This window comes from Manis pentadactyla, chromosome 16 (genome assembly GCF_030020395.1).
Source record: "Manis pentadactyla isolate mManPen7 chromosome 16, mManPen7.hap1, whole genome shotgun sequence".
In the NCBI taxonomy this organism is placed as follows: Eukaryota; Metazoa; Chordata; class Mammalia; order Pholidota; family Manidae; genus Manis; species Manis pentadactyla.
This window is the reverse complement of record NC_080034.1, coordinates 70,739,042-70,754,936: the sequence shown is the minus strand read 5'-3', so window position 1 is coordinate 70,754,936 and position 15,895 is coordinate 70,739,042. Positions and strand designations below refer to the sequence as shown.

The window sequence follows — 15,895 nt, the reverse complement described above, 5'->3', positions numbered from 1 at the left end:
GACGGAGCGACTGGAGCTCCTAAAAGTTCTCCCGCCTGCTGGGCAGAGTGCACCCGGGCAGTTTGGCGCACCTGTCCTTTCTCCTTAGTGGCAAGCTCTGGAAGCCTTGTCCCTTTAGCAGCTGTCTCGCTGTTAGGAAGTCTCTCAGACTGCCCGCCTTTCTTTTGTCCCATAGCGGCCGGATGTGGATCCCTGTGTTGTCCCACAGTGGCTGGAATCTCAAGTCTCTGGAACTATTCTGCCTGTCTTGGCTTTCCAACCCCACCGATCCTCCAGAGCGCACCATGTATGGTAGGTTTGTGCTCCCAGAGCACATCTCCAGGGCTGGGTGTTCAGCAGTCCTAGGCCTCCACCCCCCTCCCCGGTTCCGTTTCTCTTCCTCCCTACTGTGAGCTCAGGTGTGGGAAGTGCTTTGGGTCCCTGTGGATCACGGCTTTGTACGTCACCCTTCTCCTTGAGGTGACAGCCTGCCGCAGCAGCCTTCTTCCCTGCTGCTCTTCCAGAATTTGGGGTAGTTGTTCTATTTCCATATTGTACGTCTGTATGTGGTTCTGGGTGGAGGTTTCTTCCTCCCATCTCACGCCGCCTTCTTCAATCCCATCAATCCATCTTTTTTTTTTTTTTTTTAATTACACTTGTGTAGGGTTCCTTTCCCCACCCCTTCGACTTGTAGTTTGTCTGTGTCCTTGGATCTCAAGTGAGTCTCCTTAAGGGAGCACGTAGGTCATCCTGAGTTTTCATCCCTTCTTCTAATCCTGTTTCTTTTGATTGGAGCATTGAAAGTCTGTCCTTTCATTCTGATAATTGATAGCTGTGGCCTTATTGCACTTTTTAAATTTTTTATTTATTTTTTATTTTGTTATTATTAATCTACAATTAGATGAAGAAAATTATGTTTACTAGGCTCCCCCCTTCAAGTCCTCCTCAGAAACCCCATTACAGTCCCTGTCCATCAGCATAGTAACGTGCTGTAGAATCACTGCTTGTCGTCTCTGTGTTGCACAGCCCTCCCCATGCGCCCCCCCACATTATACATGCTAATCGTAGTACACCCTTTCTTTTCACCTGCCCTTATCCCTCCCTTCCCATCCACCCTCCCCAGTCCCAGTCCCTTTCCCTTTGGTAACTGTTGGTCCATTCTTGGATTCTGTGATTCTGCTGCTGTTTTGTTCCTTCAGTTTCTCTTTGTTCTTATACTCCACAGATGAGTGAAATCATTTGGTACTTGTCTTTCTCCACCTGGCTTATTTCACTGAGTATAATACCCTCTAGCTCCATCCATGTTGTTGCAAATGGTAGGATTTGTTTTTTCTTATGGCTGCTTATTGCACTTTTTAAACTGGATTTCTTTCTTCTTTTTTGTTTGTAGTTTCACTCTGTTCTTTCATCATTGCTCTCCTGGTCATGAGCAATAGCTTTGTTATAATTGATATGTATCTATAGCTATCTATCATCTATCTGTCTAATCATATATCTGTCATCGTTCTATATCTTTCTATCTTTCTATCTATCTATCTGTCTTTCTATCTCTCTATCTCTCTATCATCTATCTATCTATCTATCTATCTAATCTAATCTATCTATCCATCTATCTATCTACCTATCTTATCTATCTATCTATCTATCTATCTATCTATCTATCTATCTATCTATCTATCATCTATCATCTGTCATCATCTTTTTGTCTGCCCATCTATCCTTAAGTACAGAACAGTTAACAACATAGCTTATATGTCACTTCCCTACATTGTGCTTCCAAAAATCTAGCAAGGTAACTAGGCTGTAGAGATAGCACTGGATTCACTGAGACACTTGCAGGTCGAGTCAGCCGCTTGTGCTTACAAAACCAGTAAATGGTGGTGCAGGGACTTCAGCCCATATCTCTGTCCTCTGTCCTCTTACCTCCTTATCACTTGCTGACTGTATTCTAGCCACATTCATTGACTAAGTGCTCCCTGAAGACCACAAGTATCCTTCCTCTGGGCCTGTTGTAGACAGAAACCTAAACTTGGTGCTTTGCTCACCACCGTGTTTGAGGGACATCGGTGTCACCGCTGATAGGAAGAGGGACAAATGAAAAGGAACACCAAGTTCTAGACAGGAGCAGTTGGGAGCAAAGAGTGTGTTGTTGAGTGACGTGTTTGAGTGTCCAAACTTCCCTCTTTATCTAGTTAAATACTTCTTTACATTTGTAAACATCATGAAATCTACTGATTTCAAAAGCCCAAACACATGTTATTACAGCAATTCAATTGTTGAGGTGAGAAAAAATGAGAAGGGCTTCACTCTACCACTTAATCTATGACTGCATACTATTAAAACCAAACAAAAAGAATCCACTGTGGCTGGAAGGGCTCTTTTGTACTCACTGTCTCTCTGGAGACTCAAACAGAATCCCCCTTTTTTTTTCAGTTTCACTTGTGTAGGGTACCTGTCCCCACCCCTTCAACTTGTAGTTTGTCTGTGTCCTTGGATCTCAAGTGAGTCTCCTGTAAGGGAGCACGTAGATGATCTTGAGTGAGCGATATCTTTGTTTAGTATTATGATTTCCTGTCTACCTACCTACCTGTCTATTTATCTATCCATCTATCCATATCTATCTATCTACATATGTATGTATGTATGTATCTAATCTATCATCTATCTATATCTACCTACTATCGTCTATGTACCTAATTAATCTGTATGTATATCTATCTGATCTATCAATCATCTATGTATGTATCTATTTTCTCAGTTTTGTCAATGTTCTGTCACTAGGTGCACATTCATTCCTTAACCTTCCCCACTTAGAATGCAGTCTGTTTCCAGTGAGTCTCAGACTAAGACATATGGATACACATACACAGTAAATGGCTTAGTGTGATGTCACATTTCCTCCTTGTATTGACCTGCTTCACTGAAAGTCAGCATTTCTCTTAGATTTTTTATAAAAGTTCACATATATGTAAATGGAAAATTCACTACCGATATGCTGTGCTTGAGTGGACAAACTACCTGACTTTTATTTCCAACTAATTTTTGTGTCTAAAAATCGTATCATTAGCCACTCAAAGTAATGAATCGAGAAAATTCTTTTGCAGCAAATATTTATTTAAACGCTTAGTATGTCCTTGGCATTGAGGTAACTCTATCAATAGAAGAGTCAGCAAGTATCATATATACTAGTGCAAGTGATGTATGTAAATTATTTCCTTTGATTATCTCAACAACTCTGTGAAGTACATCATGCACCAGATGAGTCTGAGGTTAGTGATTTTCCCCAAAGTTACCCGAAGCTGTTAAGTGAGAAATTTGGATTTGCACAGAGTGTTTGATTATAAATAGTCTACACTATTAACATCTTCAGCCTCTTGTATCTTCCTTCTTTGGAAATTGCAGCTTCAGAAGAGTGGCAGATGTTGTTATGCCAATGATTATATCAAATATACCAACAATTGATTTGGAAACAAGGGTACAAGTGAGCTGAACAGGTGTTTTAGTAATTGTATAGCAGGAAGAAGCAGTTATGTAGTGATGGTACTTAAGCTAGAAAATGAAGACTATGTAGGAGTTAAGCAGCAGAACAGGGAGTGGAAGAGTATTTCTAATAGAGGAAATCAAGTGGCTAAAGGATGTAGAGCAGGAAAGAGACTGGGACATTTGAGGAAAAGATAGAATGTGGCCAGTTCTTGCCTCAAACCTTGGAAGAGTGGGGAAAATAGGCCATAGAGTATGTCAGTTTAGATAGAGATGCTCATATGTGGGTTTCCATGTTGAAAATATTGGAAATTTTTAGCAATTACCTGTGTCATGAAACAGAAGGGTAGGTTTAGGAGTAAGACTCCCCAAATGGGAAGTTTTGTAAAAAAAAAAACAATAAGTAAATAGATACCTTGGTTACTTTGTAAGGCTCTGCTGTACCACAGTACTACACACTGGATTGTTTACACCACAGACATGTATCCTTTCACAGTTAGGGGTCTAGAAGTCTGAGAGTGGAGTGTCACCAGCTGGGTTCCTGCTGAGGGCTGTGGCCTGGGGTCTGCTCCATGCCTCTCTCCTAGGTTCTGGTGGGTTTTGGCAGTATTTGGCTTATAGAAGTGTTCCGCCAAACTCTGTCTTGTCAGTCACATGCCATTAGGCCTACGTGTATATCTGTGTTCAAACTTCTTTTTTTTTCTTGTTATTAATCTACAATTACATGAAGAACATTATGTTTACTAAGCCCCCCTGTTCACCAAGTCCCCCCCACACACCCCATTACAGTCACTGTCCATCAGTGTAGTAAGATGCTGTAAAATCACTACTCGTCTTCTCTGTGTTGCACAGCCCTCCCCATGCTACACCCTACGTGCTAATTATACATGATAATTGTAATACCCGCTTTCATTTTCCCTGCCCTTATCTCTCCCTTTGCACCCATACTCCCCAGTCCCTTTCCCTTTGGTAACTGTAAGTCTATTCTTGGGTTCTGTGATTCTGCTGCTGTGACGTTCCTTCAGTTTTTCTTTGTTCTTATGCTACACATATGAGTGAAACCATTTGATACTTGTCTTTCTCCGCCTGGCTTATTTCACTGAGCATAATACCGTTTAGCTCCATCCATGTTTTTGGGAATGGTAGGATCTGTTTTTTTCTTATGGCTGAGTAATATTCCACTGTGTATATGTACCACATCTTCTTTATCCATTCATCTACTGATGGACATTTAGGTTGCTTTCATATCTTGGCTATTGTAAATAGTGCAGCGATAAACATAGGGGTGCATCTGTCTTTTTCAGACTGGAGTGCTGCATTCTTAGGGTAAATTCCCAGAAGTGGAATTCCTGGGTCAAATGGTATTTCTATTTTGAGAATTCTGAGCAACCTCCATGCTGCTCTCCACAATGGTTGAACTAATTTACATTCCCACCAGCAGTGTAGGAGGGCTCCCCTTTCTTCACAATGGAGAACGTTGCCAACATTTGTTGTTGTCTTTTCAATGATGGTGATCCTTACTGGTGTGAGGTGATGTCTCTTTGTGCTTTTAATTTGCATTTCTCTGATGAGAAGCGATGTGGAGCATCTTTTCATGTGCCTGTTGGCCATCTGGATTTCTTCTTTAGAGAACTGTCTATTCAGCTCCACTGCCCATTTTTTAATTGGATTATTTGCTTTCTGTGTGTTGAGGTGAATGAGATCTTTATATATTTTGGATGTCAACATGGTATGTCATTATGAATATATTCTCCCATACTGTAAGGTACCTTTTTGTTCTACTGATGGTGTCCTTTTCTGTACAGATGCTTTTCAGCTTGATATAGTCCCACTTATTCATTTTTGCTTTTGTTTCCATTACCCGGGGAGATATGTTCATGAAGAAGTTGCTCATGTTTATGTCTAAGAGATTTCTGCCTGTGTTTTTTCCTAGGAGTTTTATGATTTCATGACTTATATTCAGGTCTTTGATCCATTTTGAATTTCCTTTTGTGTATGGGGTTAGACAGTGATCCAGTTTCATTCTCTTACTTGTAGCTGTCCAGTTTTGCCAGCACCATCTGTTGGAGAGACTGTCATTTCCCTGTTGTTATGCCCATGGCTCCTTTATCGTATGTTAATTGATCATATATGTTTGGGTTAATGTCTGGAGTCTGTATTCTGTCCCACTGGTCTGTGGCTCTGTTCTTGTGCCAGTACCAAATTCTCTTGATTAGTGTGGCTTTGTAGTAGAGTTTGAAGTTGGGGAGAGAGATCCCCCCCACTTCATTCTTCCTTCTCAGGATTGCTTTGGCTATTTGTGGTCTTTGGTGTTTCCATATGAATTTTTGAAGTATTTGTTCCAGTTTGTTGAAGAATGTTGTTGGTAATTTGATAGGGATTGCATCAAATCTGTATATTCCTTTGGGCAGGACGGCCATTTTGACGATATTAATTTCTCCTAGCCAAGATCATGGGATGGGTTTCCATTTGCTAGTGTCCTCTTTAATTTCTCTTAAGAGTGTCTTATAGTTTTCAGGGTATAGGTCTTTCACTTCCTTGGTTAGGTTTATTCCGAGGTATTTTATTCTTTTTTATGTAATTGTGAATGGAATTGTTCTCCTGATTTCTCTTTCTATTAGTTCATTGTAGTTGTATAGGAAAGCCACAGATTTCTGTGTGTTAATTTTGTATCCTGCAACTTTGCTGTATTCTGATATCAGTTCTAGTAGGTTTGGGGTGGAGTCTTTAGGGTTTTTTATATACAATATCATGTCATCTATAAATAGTGACAGTTTAACTTCTTGTTTCCCAGTCTGGATTCCTTTTATTTCTTTTGTTTTGCCTAATTGCGGTGGCTAGGACCTCCAGTACTATGTTGAATAACAGTGGGGAGAGTGGGCATCCCTGTGTTGTTCCCGATCTCAGAGGAGAAGCTTTTAGTTTCTTGCTTTTCAATGTGATGTTAGCTGTGGGTTTGTCATATACGGCCTTTATTATGTTGAGGTACTTGCCCTCAATGCCCATTTTGTTGAGAGTTTTTAATCATGAATGGATGTTGACTTCTGTCGAATGCTTTTTCAGCATCTATGGAGATGATCATGTGGTTTTTGTCCTTCATTTTGTTGATGTGGTGGATGATGTTGATGGATTTTTGAATGTTGTACCATCCTTGCATCCCTGAGATGAATCCCACTTGGTCATGGTATATGATCCTTTTGCGGTATTTTTGAATTCGGTTTGCTAATATTTTGTTGAGTATTTTTGCATCTACGTTCATCAAGGATATTGGTCTGTAGTTTTCTTTTTTGGTGGGGTCTTTGCCTGGTTTTGGTATTAGGGTGATGTTGGCTTCATAGAATGAGTTTGCTAGCATTCCCTCCTCTTCTATTTTTGGAAAACTTTGAGGAGAATGGGTATTATGTCTTCTCTGTATGTCTGATAAAATTCTGAAGTAAATCCATCTGGCCCGGGTTTTTTTTACTTGGGTCGTTTTGTAATTACCGCTTCTGTTTCGTTGCTGGTAATTGGTTTGTTTAGATTTTCTGTTTCTTTCTGGGTCAGTCTTGGAAGGTACTATTTTTCTAGGAAGTTGTCCATTTCTCCTAGGCTTTCCAGCTTGTTAGCATATAGGTTTTCATAGCATTCTCTAATAATTGTTTGTATTTCTATGGGGTCCATCATTATTTTCTCTTTCTCGTTTCTGATTTTGTTGATGTGTGTTGATTCTCTTTTTCTCTTACTAAGTCTGGCTAGAGCCTTATCTATTTTTATTTTCTCAAAGCACGAGCTCTTGGTTTCATTGATTTTTTTTTCTGTTGTTTTATTCTTCTCAATTTTATTTGTTTCTTCTCTGATCTTTATTATGTCCTTCCTTCTGCTGACTTTAGGCCTCATTTGTTCTTCTTTTTCCAATTTCGATATTTGTGACATTAGACTATTCATTTGGGATTGTTCTTCCGTCTTTAAATATGCCTGGTTTGCTATATACTTTCCTCTTACGACTGCTTTTGCTGCGTCCCACAGAAGTTGGGACTTTGTGTTGTTGTTGTCATTTGTTTCCATATGTTGCTGGATCTCCATTTTAATTTTGTTGTTGATCCATTGATTATTTAGGAGCATGTTGTTAAGCCTCCATGTGTTTGTGAGCTTTTTTGCTTTCTTTGTACAATGTATTTCTTGCTTTATACCTTTGTGGTCTGAAAATTTGGTTGTTAGGATTCCAATCTTTTTGAATTTACTGTGCCTCTTTTTGTGGCCTAGCAATGTGGTCTATTCTGGACAATGTTCCATGTGCACTTCAGAAGAATGTGTATCCTGTTGCTTTTGGATGTAGAGTTCTATAGATGTCTATTAGGTCCATGTGTTCTAGTGCGTTGTTTAGTGCCTCCATGTCCTTACTTATTTTCTGTCTGGTGCATCTATCCTTTGGAATGAGTGGTGTGTTGAAGTCTGCCAAAATGAACGCATTGCATTCTATTTCCTCCTTTGGTTCTGTTAGTATTTGTTTCACATATGCTGGTGTGCTGTGTTGGGTGCATATATATTTATAATGGTTATATCCACTTGTTGGACTGACCCTTTATCATTATGTGATGTCCTTCTTTATCTCTTGTGACTTTCTTTGTTTTGATGTCTATTTTGTCTGATACCAGTAGTGCAACACCTGCTTTTTTCTCCCTGTTTGGATGGAATATGTTTTTCCATCCCTTGACTTTTAGTCTGTGCATGTCTTTGGGTTTGAGGTGCATCTCTTGTAAGTAGCATATAGAAGGGTCTTGCTCTTTTATCCATTCTATTACTCTGTCTTTTGATTGGTGCATTCAGTCCATTTGCATTTAGGGTGACTATTGAAAGATATGTACTTATTGCCATTGCAGGCTTTAGATTTGTGGTTACCAAAGGTTCAAGGTTAGGTTCTTTAGTATCTTACTGTCTAACTTAACTCGCCTATTGTGGTGTTATGAGCACTGTCTGGTGATTCTTTATTTCTCTCCCTTCTTATTCCTCCCCCTCCATTCTTTATATGTTGGGTGTTTTATTGCGTGCCCCTTTGTGTTTCCTTTGACTGCTTTTGTGGGTAGTTGATTTTATTTTTTGCCTTTAGTTTGTATTTGGTTGGTCTGCTTTCTTTGCTGTGATTTTATTTTCTCTGGTGACATCTGTTTAGCCTTAGGAGTGCTGCCATGTCGAGCAGTCCCTCTAAAATACCGTGTAGAGGTGGTTTGTGGGAGGGAAATTCCGTCAACTTTTGCTTGTCTGGGAATTGTTTACTCCCTCCTTCATATTTAAATGATAATCGTGCTGGATACAGTAATCTTGGTTCAAGGCCCTCCTGTTTCATTGCATTGAATATATTATGCCATTCTCTTCTGGCCTGTAAGGTTTCTGTTGAGAAGTCTGATGATAGCCTGTTGGGTTTTCCTTTGTAGGTGCCCTTTTTCCTCTGTCTAGCTGCCTTTGAAACTCCTTGTCCTAGATCTTTGCCATTTTATTTATTATGTGTCTTGGTGTTGTCGTCCTGGGGTCCCTTCTTTTGGGAGTTTTGTGTACTTCCGTGGTCTGATCAATTATTTCCACCCCCAGTTTGGGGAAGTTTTCAGCAATTATTTCTTGAAATACACTTTCTATCCCTTTTTCTCTCTCTTCTTCTGGTACCCCTATAATGTGGATATTGTTCCTTTTGGATTGGTAACATAGTTCTCTTAATATTGTTTCATTCCTTGAGATCCTTTTATCTCTCTCTGTGTCAGCTTCTATGCGTTCCTGTTCTCTGGTTTCTATTCCATCAATGGCTTTTTGCATCTCATCCATTCTTCATTAACATCCTTCCAGAGATTGTTTTATTTTTGTAGTCTCCCTCCCTACTTTGTCCATTAGCTCTTGCATTTTTCTCTGCAGCTCCATCAGCATGGTCATGACCTTTATTTTGAATTCTTTCTCAGGAAGATTGGTTAGGTCTGTCCCCCCAAGCTCCTTCTCAGGGGTTGTCTCTGTTAGTCTGGTCTTGATCAAATTCTTCTGACTTTTCATGGCGATAGAGGTAGTTGTGGGGAGTTGGCACATGTGTCAGCTGGGAGAACATCCCTTCTTGCTAGTTTGTGGCCTTCGTCTCCTGTGAGAACAGCGACCCCTAGTGGCTTGTGCTGGGCAGCTGCATGCAGATATGGCCTCTAAGTCTGGCCCGAGCGGCTGCTCTCGGTGTGGCCGGCCTCAGGTTGCTGCTCCACTGTGGCAGAGCTTTGCCGGAGGAGGAACGTGCCGGAGGCTGTTCATCGCCGTGAGGGGCCTCCAAGCTCCACTGCCGCCCAGGGGGTTAGGGCGCCCAGAGTTCCCATGATTCCCAGCTTCTGTGCTGAGCACGCCAGGACGCTTCCGTCCAGCTGTGGGGCCCCTGTCCCTTAAAGACTTTCCAAAAAGCCCTCGCTTTTCTTTTGTCCCAGGGGCGCCAGCTGCGCTGACCCACTTGCAGGTTTTACTGTTCTGTTTCCCTAGTGTCCAGCACACCTTGCACTGTGTGTCTCCGCTCCCAGTGTGGATGACTGGGGCTGGTTATTTAGCAGTCCTCGGCTCCTTCTGCCTCCCCGCTCCGACTCCTCTCCTCCCACCAAGGAGCTGGTGTGATTGGCACACTCGGGTCCCACCGGGCCGTGGTTTGTATCTTACCCCCTTCGTGTGGCGCTAGGGTCTCGCAGATGTAGATGTAGTCTGGCTGTTGTACTGTATCTTCTGGTCTCTCTTTTAGGAGTATTTATATTTGTTGTATTTTCAAAAATATATGTGGTTTTGGGAGGAGATTTCGGCTACTCTACTCACGCCACCATCTTCGCTCCTCCTCCCTCTGTGTCTTTTGATTGGTGCATTTCCTGCATTTACATTCAGGGTAATTATCGATAGATATGTACTTATTTCCATTGCAGGCTTTGCATTCGTGGGTACCATACGTTCAAGGTTAGCTTCTTTGCTATGTAATCGTCTAACATTAACTCACTTATGTTGTTATAAACACAGTGTGATGATTCTTTATTTCCCTCCCTTCTTTTTCTACCTCCTCCACTCTCTGTGTTTTAGGTGTTTAATTCTGTACTCTCTTGTGTTTCCCTTAACTCCTTTTGTGGATAACTGATTTTATTTTTTGGCTTTAGTTAGTATTTGTTGTGCTTTCTTTGGTGTGATTTTATTTTCTCTGGTACCATCTATTTAACCTTAGGAGTACTTCCGTCTAAAGCAGTTCCTTTAAAATACACTGTACAGGTGTTTTGTGGAAGGTAAATTCCCTCAACTTTTGCTTATCTGGAAATTGTTTAATCCCTCCTTCAAATTTAAGTGATGATCTTGCTGGATACAGTATTCTTGGTGCAAGGCCCTTCTGTTTCATGCATTATATATATGATGCCACTCTCTTCTGGCCTGTAAGGTTTCTGTTGAGAAGTGTGAAAATAGCCTGATGGGTTTTCCTTTGCAGGTGATCTTTTTTCTCTGGCTGCTTTTACTACCCTGTCCTTGCCTTTGATCTTTGCCATTTTAATTATTATGTGTCTTGGTGTTGTTCCCTTGGGTCCCTTATGTTGGGAAATCTGTGGGTTTCCATGGTCTGAGACTATTTCCTTCCCCAGCTTGGGGACGTTTTCATCAATTATTTCTTCAATGACACTTGCTATCTCATTTTCTCTCTCTTCTTTTGGTACCCCTATAATGCGAATATTATTCCATTTGCATTGGTCACACAATTCTCCTAAGTGTTCTTTCATTCCTATAGATCCTTTGGTCTGTCTCTGCCTCAGTTTCTCTGTATTCCTGTTTTCTATTCCATCAACAATCTCTTGCACCTCATCCAGTCTGCTCTTAAGTCCTTCCATTGTTTGTTTCATTTCTGTTGTCTCCCTCCAGAATTCATCCCTGAGCTCCTGCATATTTCTCTGGAACTCCATGAGCCTGGTTATGACTTTTATTTTGAATTCTTTTTTAGGAAGACTGGTTATACTTGTCTCACCAGGCTCTCTCTCTGGAATTTGAGTGATTTTGGACTGAACCAGGTTGTTCTTCCTTTTCACGGTGATAGAAGTGATCACTGGCGAGTGGTATGTGTGTCAGGTGGGAGAAGAGAGTCCCTTCCTGTTTTCTGGTAACCTTTCCCTTCTCTGCTTCCTGTGCCGGTTAAGTGCACACAGGGAGCAGTCTCTGGGTTAATCCCCTGAGCTACCTTGGGTGGGGCGGCCCTCAGGATCGCCTTAGGCACTGGCAGGGGTTGCAGGCGAGCTGCATGTGTTCTCCTGCGAGAAAGGCACCCCTTTGTGACTTCTGGACTTTGCACCGGCTTCATTAAGCTTGTGCCAGGCAGCTGCTGCGCACAGGGGGCAGTTTCTGGCTCTGACTCTGACTCGTTTAGGTGTGCGCTGGGAGAAGATTCTGTGTGGTTGCTGTGAGTGGGGCTGCTCCCCTGCTGGTCTGCAGCAATGGTGCTTCAGTGGTTTGCTTGCAGTGCCCACCGGGGAGAATGAACAGGCTGCTTATCGCTATGATGGGCTTCGGAGCTGTGTTGCTACCCAGGGGTTTAGGGCACCTGATGTTCCTTCACATTCCCAGCCTGCTTTTCTGTGTGTGCCAGGACGATTTAGTCCACCTGTTAAACCCTTGTCCCCTTACGACTTTTAACGTGCCTGCTTTTCTTTTGTTCCAGGGCAGCCGGCTGTGGGGACCTGTTCATGGTCTCCTTCTCGGAATTTACTTTCCCATTTCTGTCATATCCCGTACACCGTGCTATGTGGGTCTGTGCTCCCAGTGCAGATTACAAGGGCTGGTTGTTGAGCAGTCCTCTGCTTGCACTCCCTCCCCAGGCTGATGCTTTTCCTCACCCCAGTGAGCTGTGGTGGGGGGAGTGCACGGGCCCCACCATATTGCAGTTTTGTATCTTACCCTTTTCGTGAGATGCTGAGTTCTTGCAGATGTAGGTGTAGCCTGGCTGTTGTCCTGTATCTTCTGGACTCTCTTTTAGGAGTAGTTGCATTTGGTGTATTTTCAAAATCTATATGGTTTTGGGAGGATATTTCTGTTGCCCTACTCACGTCGCCATCTTGAGTGAGTCCCCTCGTGGTTTTAATTTGCATTTGCCTGATGATTAGTGATGTGGAGCATCTTTTCATGTGACTGTAGGCCATCTGTATGCCCTCTTTGGGAAATGTCTCTTCCGGTTCTCTGCCCATATTTTAATGGGTTCTTTGTTTTGTAGTATATTTATCCAATATATATTGGATGTCAGCCCCTTATCAGATATATCACTTTCAGATATGTTCTTCCTTACAGTAAGTTGCCTTTTCATTTTGTCGATGTTGTCCTTTACTCTACAGAAACTTTACATCGATGAAGCCCCTCTTGTTTATTCTTTCTTTAGTTTCCCTTGCCTGGGGAGGTGTGTCGAGAAAAAATTTACTCTTGCTGATTTTCAAGAGATTCATGCCCATGTTTTCTTTAAAAAGTTTTGTGCTTTCATGCCTTTAGGTATTTAATCCATTTTGAATTAAGTTTTGTGCATGATGTTAGACAGTGATGCAATACCATTCTCCTGCATGTAGATGTCTGGTTTTCCCAGCACCATTTATTGAAGAGACTGTCTTTTCCCCATTGTATATTCTTGCCTCTTTTGTCATATTTTAATTGACCATATAAGTGTGGGTTTACTTCTTAGTTATCTGTTCAGTTCCATTGATTCATATATTCTTGTGTCAGTACCATACTGTTTAATTCACTGCAGCTTTGTAGTATAGCTGTTTACCCCCAGCATTGTTCTTCATTGTCAAGGTTTCTTTGGCTCTTCAGGGTCTTTTGAGGTTGCATATAAATTTTAGGATCTTTTCCTCTAGTTGAGTGAAAAATGCATTTGGTTTTTTTATAGGAATTGCATCGAATCTGTAGGTTGCTTTGGATAATATGGCCAATTTAACAATATTCATTCATCCTATCCAGGAGCACGGGAGAGCTTTCCATTTATTTGTGTCTTCCTCAGTTTCTTTCATCAGTGTCTTAGAGTTTTGAGAGTACAGGTCTTTATCTGCCTTGGTTGAATTTTATTCCCAGTGATTTTATCCTTTTTGAGGCAATCATAAATGGGATTCTTTCTTAAATCTCTTCCTGGTAGTTCATTTGTATGTGTAAATGTGGCAGATTTTTGTGCATTGGTTTTGTTTGCTGTGACTTTTACTGAGTTCATTTATTAATTCTAGTAGTTTTTTGATGCAGGTTTTAGGGTTTTGTCTATACAGTATCATGTCACCTGTAAGTAGGGGCAATTTGACTTCTTCCTTGCCAGCTTGGATGCCTTTTACTTGTCTGGTTGCCGTGGCTAGGACTTTCAGGACTATGTTTAATAAAAGTGACAGTGGGCATTCTGGCCTTGCTCCTGACCTTAGAGGATAAGCTTTCAACTTTTTGCAATTCAGTGTGATGGCAGCTGTGAGTTTGCCATATATGGCCGTTGTTATGTTGATGTATGTTCCCTCTCTACACACTTTGTTGAGTTTTTAGCATAAAAGCATGTTGGGTTTTGTGATCCTTTTTAGTACCTATTGTGATGACAATCGTTTTTGTCCTTCCTTTTGTTAATGGGATGTGTCACATTGATTTGCAGATACTTCACCATCTTTGCATCCCTGGAATAAATCCTACTTGTTCTTGGTTAATGAGTTTTGTAATGTATTTTTTAATTCAGTTTGCTGCTAATTTTTTTGAGGATTTTCACAAATGTGTTCACCAAGGATGGTGGTGTCTTAGTGTTCCTTTTTTGTTCTGTTTTTGTTGGATTTGGTATTGGGGTGATGCTGATCTAATAAAAAGGTGTGAAGTGTCCTTCCTTTTCAATGTTTAGAAGTAGTTTGAGAAAGGTAAATGTTAACTGTACTTTAAATGTTTGGTGGAAGTAATTTTTTAAAACCATCTGGTCCTTGACTTTGTAAACAGTGTTTTGTTTTTTTTTTTTTTGATTATCAGTGCAGTTCATTACTGTTAATCTGTCAGTGGAGATTTTCTATTTCTTCTGTCTGGTTCAGTTTTGGAATATCGTGCATTTCTAGGAGCTTCTTACAACAGCCTCTTGCAGTCCTTTGTGTTTCTGTTGTGTCAGTTGTAGCTTTTCTTTCATTTCTGACTTGAGCTGTCTATTCATTTACACATGGCCATCCTTTTGCCTCGTCTCCATTTGTTGATGTTGGTGAACTCTAAATAAGCAAATGGAAGAATAAAGTCTAAAGGCCCTGTTTTCTGTGTGGAAGTGCTTTCATTTCTTTGCAAGGTTCAAGATTCTGTAATCTGTTGGGTCCATTTGTGAACTGTCTGTTCTATTTCATTTATTTGTGTGTATTTATTTATTTATTTACTTTTATTTTATTAATCAGGAGAAAAGAAGTGCAATTTATAGTGTGGCTTGACATTTAAGTCATAAGTTTCATCTTAACACACCTGCCCAATAGAAGGGTGAATGACCTGTGGAAACCTCTGGTACGTGTTTGTTCTAGACATCAACATCAAGACAGCTGGGTTTTTTAAATGGAGGGTGTCAAGCACGCATTTGGTTTTGACTGGTAAAGCAGGTGGTTAGAACTAGTTGAGTTTTAGGTGTTTGAAAATATTCAGGCTAATGAAGACAGGTTTACAGATCAGGGTAATACTGTAGAATGGAAATACAATTTGTTCACTTAATCTAGTGCAGTTTTATAACTTTCTAATATGTAAGTTGCTTGCCTCCTGAAATTGGAGTTACATGCTTGGCAAGTCTGTTATCCACTTGCAGCCAGGAGGGTCCTTTTTGTTGGAGCACAGATAAGAAACAGGGCAACTAGGAAGACGTGCTGTGTTAATTTTTTTCTAGAAGTTTGGTAGTTAGTTTGAAGATTTTTAAATAGCAAGGCAAAATCTAATTTCTCAGTCATCTTCTGGATCCATTAGGATGAAATTGCTGCTTTGGACAGTTACCATGAAGTCTCAGTCAAGGGCTGTCAAGTTCTGTTTCTTCAGTGGTTTCTGTCAGGGCAGAGAAGGTGTCAGTGCTTTTGTGGTTGGGAGACTTGTTGTTTGGGGTTACTCCGATGCCGGGGTTTTTGCTCACGAAGTCGAAGAATGAGCTTCACAAACACTCAAGGTAGGAGAGCAAGGTACAGGCTTTTATTTAGAGATAAAGCGAAAGGACAGAGCTCGTGGCTCACACCTGGAGGGGACAAGAGAGGCCCTGTGTGTATTCATTTTAAATATGTTCCTTTAATTATTGCAGCTGTGCAATTAAGCTTGAAATTTTAACATTTGAGTGCAACTTCTTCTTTATCATTGTATAGATGAACAGGTATTCAAATGAATTGTCACTTCCTGCAATATAGTGTGGTAAGGTTACTGTTGGGATTACTTGGGGGCTCTAAGTCCATTTGAGGAAAATGGACATCTTAGTAATGGAATTTTGATCATTGGCAGTATA

At 40.9% G+C, this 15,895-nt stretch overlaps 1 protein-coding gene across 1 annotated transcript in view; it reads left to right on the top strand.

Annotated features, from left to right (window-relative positions):
- Positions 1–205: 205 nt before the first annotated feature.
- Positions 206–15,895, top strand: part of LOC130681271 (bromodomain adjacent to zinc finger domain protein 2B-like) — a 106,142-nt gene continuing 90,452 nt past the window's right edge. The window contains exon 1 of the mRNA XM_057493908.1: positions 206–291. The gene's annotated coding sequence lies outside the window, so the exon portion shown is untranslated. The remainder of the gene's footprint in view (positions 292–15,895) is intronic.